The sequence below is a fragment of the Emydura macquarii genome, unplaced genomic scaffold (assembly GCF_026122565.2).
Source record: "Emydura macquarii macquarii isolate MOO-44397 ecotype Brisbane River unplaced genomic scaffold, CSIRO-AGI_Emac_v2 contig_3128, whole genome shotgun sequence".
NCBI classification, from domain to species: Eukaryota; Metazoa; Chordata; order Testudines; family Chelidae; genus Emydura; species Emydura macquarii.
Window position 1 is genome coordinate 3,660,231 of NW_027133265.1, and position 5,748 is coordinate 3,665,978.

Here is a 5,748-nt window from a genome sequence, read left to right on the forward strand (position 1 = left end):
TTTCTGTGGTCTCAGGAGTTCTCTTGAAGGGGGCACAGTTGTGGTTCCCCCTGTGATGAAAAGGAAATTACTAGAACAAATATAATATATTAAAGGCATCTGGAAATGACCATATCAAAAAGGAGAGCTAGAGAAACTGTATTCAGGCCACAGATGAACAGTGACATGACATCAAAGAAAGGATGAGTAGGTGTGGAACAGAGACTCCCAGCAGAAAGAACGAATGATACCAGACAAACAATTTGCAATTCCATAGGACAAAGTTGGAATTGATCTGGAATTTTTTTACAGCAGCTAATGGTATATTCAGTATCATCCTTCCAAAAAAGGATCACCCCATCAAGCTGTCGGCAACAATTTCTTCTGCCATGTCTCGCCTCCAACTCACTACGCCTCAGCCTGTTAACTATCACTCTGAATCCCAGACCTACATCCTGATAGTTGACTTTGATAACAACACAATGTCATCCTTTAAAATGCCTCTGGTCTGTAGATCTCATTTGCAACTCAGCTAAATAGTTAAAGGTCCAAATCTATCCTTGGCGTAATTTGACGGACACCAGCGGGATTATATAAGGTATGAATTTAGTCTGGTAATGCAATTACGTGAGTTTATGTTGCCAGAATCTTACATTTTGTTTGTTTGTTTCTTTTAATTCCTGTCCTTGTGTTTTATTAATGTAAATTGTTTACATTTAATAATAAAAACTATGGAGATGATGGATGGAAATGAATTACATAATCCCTTCCCTGTCGTCTGTACTAATGAGGATAAATATAGTATCTCCCTGCCACACACGTGTAATTGTTTCTATTAGAGTAATGCACTGTTATTAACATGTTTTCTATTTTGAAGAGTGACAAAAAATGTTGAAAAGTAGAAGTACTTTCCTTTTGTATTACATCGCTTTCTGTTCCCCACAGCTGTCTTAAATGTGCCTTGATGGTTGCCATGGAGACCAAATATAAGAGATTGTGTTTGGGAGAGAAGTTCCTGCACAGCAGTTTGAAAACAGATAGAGAAATTAAAGTGATTTGTACAAATATTAAAGGCTTTACAGAGATGAGTCCATGGGACTGGAGTGAGTGGTCCATCTGGAAGAGAGTTTGGGCGGCTCCATTGCCATCATTGTTGAGTTTATTCTCCCCCTCCCCCAACAGTTGTTTTATGAATCAGGAATAACATAAAGTCCAGCTGCAGATGACTAGCTGATTCCAGTGATGTCCCCTACTGTCCTTACTACCTCTCCTTCATTTGCCTCAGAGCAAATCTCAGAGGTTCATCACAGCTTTTCAATCCTTGTCCTATCACTCGCCCAACAAAACATTGTAAAACAGAAAGGAGGAGAGGGCTGGGGTAGAAATACTATTTCATGCTGAAGTAAAGGGTATATGTGTGTGCTTGCTGCTTCAGGTGCTCCCTCTTTTGAACTGGAATGAGTGGCTCAGCAGTCAGTGAAGAATGTACTGGAGATCTTCTCAGCATGTGACACCTGGTTTGTGTATACAAAAACTGTGTCTTACTTGTGTGTAAGTAAGAATTCTGAAAAAAGCTCGTCCACACCTTTCCCTGAAGGTTTGCCCACTACGTGCCTCTCTTTCAATGTGAACATACTCTGCACACATCCAGCCACTCATTCTGAAAATTCTGTGTTTATTAAGTTGTGCCCTAGGATATGTACATACATTAAGACATATAAACTCTTGAAACATATGTTCCTCTAGTTTCTAGGCCATTTAGTTTTTGCTTTCTCTGCTGAGAATGTGAATGGGGGGCAAATTACATTAATGGTTTTTGTGATGTGGCCATCTGACCACTAAGAACTGGGGGGAAAAATTACTAACCCCTTTCACAAGGAATACCAAAAGCTTTCAATCTCTACTGACCTGAGATTAATCTAAGCAGCTGATCTAGGGGGGAACAGCTCCTTGTTCTATTACTAATCTCCTGAACCAATTTATGACTCCTTTGTCCCAGCCCTTCAGAAGGTTTATTTTTTATCTAAGACTTGTTTGACAATTTGCTGTTTTAACATTTGTATTGAAGAGGTGTATCTGTGGTTTCATGTGTTTCATTTTTGATGATTGTATTCGTTCTGCAGCTTAGTTTTCTGCAGGTTTTCTTCCTGTTGGTAAGTGACTGACAGAGGTTTGGCTTAACAGCTACTGCTTGCCTGCGCACCGTTATGAAGAATGAGACATGACTGGAATTGTTGGTAGAAATTAAGCTGAGAAAACTAAATGACAGAAAAGAAGCTTACTTTTCCACTGACACAAATCTGTTGGCTCTGGATTTAGTCCAAATTATTTCTGTAGTTCTGTGGGTTTTCATTCTCAAAGTCCTTAAAACAAAAACACCTATATTTCCCTGACTAAAGGTAATGGTACCCCTCATTTATTACCTATTTTGAAATTTTTCACACAAACACAAGCAGTTTGGAATATATATTATAGATTATACATGGTACTGCTCCTCTAGTAAAAGCCTGCAGAATTCCACCTAAGGGGAAAACATATTCAAACCATTAAGAGAATATGTATGAATCTGAAGCTGAATTTTTAAAAAAAATCTTTGGAGGTTATTTCGTTTGTTAGATTTTCCTTTAGCTTTTAAATCAACAATGTTTACGATCCAAGTAACAGTGTACAGGCTTGTAGAATTGTCTCACAATATTACCCAAGATGACTGACATTCAAACATTTGCTATATTATGAGTTGTGTTTATATAAATAAATGTGTTTACTCTCATTCAAAATTTAAAATAAAATAAAAAACAATTGAGAATAAGGTAAAATGAAGAGAAATTTGTCAATGGGATGAAAATATACGTAGATTAAAACATGAGAACAATCTCTCTCTTTTTTACTGTCTCTGGTAGAAATGAAGAACAGACATGTATTGATCACTGTAATTTCCAACTGCTACAGTCACAGATGTCCTCACTTTGCAACACAGAAGTTGAACTATTTTCACAATCAGCTTACTTGACACAAACCATCAAGATCTGATTTAAAAGTGGAAAATGCAAACAAAGGACAGCAGAAGGAAGACCAAATGATCAAATTAAATGAATAGGGGACCCATTTACAGAAGTGGTTTCTAAAATGTCATCTTCCACTCCCTGCTTGTTTGCAGAAATTAGCAAGTTAGAGGTCTGTCTCCCCAAATTGCAAGTGCAAAGGTGAGTTTTGGGTATGCATACAAACAGGTTAGATTTCAGTGGCTGGGCTGAGATCCATTTGCAAATGTGATCTACACAGTCAGGTAGATAAAGTATTTGGTCTGTGATCTTTATCACCGCTCTAGCTCCTTTACACTAGGTAAAAAGTCCAGGACAGTGTGAAGGGGCCCTAAAAGCCCTGTATTTGGCCTTGGGAGAATTCCACCTGCACAGGCACTGTGGAAGACTGATTTAGAAGGACCCTTTTGCAAGGCCTGGCCTAGAACATAAGAAAAGCCATATTGGGTCAGACCAATGGTCCATCTAGCCCAGTATCCTGTCTTCTGATAATGGCCAATGTTAGATGCTTCATAGGGAATGAAGAGAACAGGTAATCACCACATGATCCATCCCATTGGTCATTCCCAGCCTCTGGAAAACAGCAATGTGTACACAGCTGAGGGTTCAAGCATGAGTGGCATGGGCAAAACACAGTGGTATAGGGCAGTTCTGGGGGGATGTCTAAATTATGCCAGTAGCCTCGGCAGCTCTGAAAGCAGCCTGGGATCTAGAGAGCACAAAAGGTAAAATAAAACCACTTTAATCCCTGTGCCCATGGGCTGAAATGTATGTGCTAAATCTGTCCCTGAGTATAAGTGAGGCAGCATTTTTGTTATTCACTATGAACAGCATTCAAAACAAGAGAATAGTAGATAGGGACAGCAATAGTCAGTTACACATCCAAGTCTCATCTTCTGCCATTTCATCTCTTTAATTTAAATGAAGAAATACTGCTGCATTCCAGGAGGATTGCTTATGTCAGGATTCACGTTCTGCAGGTAAACAGTAAAGAGATGTGTATTTACAGGAATATATTTACAGGCTTGAGTACTTTAATATTCTGTATTACAGTGGGGTTGGATTTTGAAAAGGGAGGGAGTGAGAGGCATGAAAGTAAGGACTGTTGTGCTATTCTTCTGTTTCAATTGTAAAATCATATCCTTCATAACATATTAACAGAAGAATTACAGTGATTACCATTATTATGTCAATATTTGCCAGTGAGCTCTCATATAATAGAATTGTTTTTATGTTAAATTTGGGGAGATACTGAAAAGTATCTCATTGTGTGGCAATTACTGGTAAATAATGGGTCTTACTGGAAACCATTTAAAATTGCAATATGATGAATTAATATTTCATGATGAATTATTAATTAATTAACAAATCATTTAAATAATTAAATTAAATTATTATGTAAATTATATAAATTATTATTTAAACAATTAAATTACTTTAAATAAATAATAAATAAATAATATATGATGAATGAATCTTATATGCATTAATCTTATTTGTAATGTCTATATTCCACGATATAAGGTAAATTTAAGTTTGTTTTATAATTTTAAAAAGGCTTACTCTGAACTTGTGAATTCAGATGGGAAGAGTAGCTCCCCAACCCACCCATGTTGCTGGCTTTAACCTGTAAATAACTCTCTCTCTTCTTTTTTTTAGCTAATAAATCCTTACTTCATTTACTATAGGATTGGCTACCAGTGTGTTTGGTCTGAAATCTAAGGTACAAATTGATCTGAGATAAGTGACTGGTCTCTTGGGACTGGGAATCAACCTGAATATTTTGTGATGTTTGGTGTAAACGAACATTTGTCACTAATCCATCTTGCCTGGGTTGTAAAATAGACATGAGAGCTCTAGTGACTCCACCCCACACTGATGGTATATTCAATAATTAGATTAGTCAAATCTAATTATAGAATATATCACCAGTTTGGGGTGTCTGCCCTGCTTTTGACAGTCTTCCTGGAGGTAGGCACTCATGGTCATGAACCACTCCAGACAGCCTGACAGCAGTATCTTGATTTTCCTGTAGTATTGTAGCTTATGGGACTAGCCTGCTTGCATGCACATATATACTTTTCTTTATAAATCTAAGTATTTGTTTTATTATAATAGGGTCATAGAGTCATGTTAAAGTATTATAGTTGTAACACAGGATACCTACAGGCCACATACTGTATGAAAAGCTAAGGCTGTTAGCATACATATGTTCTGGACCTTTGCCCCGCATAAGTAATAATGAGTTAAAGGATAAGATACATATATGTTTATAACCTTTACTCTAGATAAGTCAGGAGGCATCAAAACAAGGGGGGTTGCCTCAGTTTATGCCCCAAGTAAACTTCACAGATATACCACAAAAACCACATAAATGGCCAGAAATAAAAAAAATGAGATGAGCGAACCATCTGGAGAGAATATGGAAATATACATGAACCAGCCAGCCTATAGAATAAGTGTACCCTCATAATTTGTGGATGAAGAAGCCTAGTTTGGACTTAGAAGGAGGACTTATATTTTTCGGTGTATATTCGGTGCTTGTACCCCTGGGTGCTTTATCGGTGGTTGCAGCTTGTGCTTTCTTCTGTAAGAATAGGAAAAATAGAATATTTACCAGTAGGATGGATATCTTTACTTTGTTAGGGTCCTTTGTTCTTAGCTGATACTTCGTACTATTCATAGCATTAATCTTAGCCTTATAGCTCTTAGCTCTCTAGCACTGTCT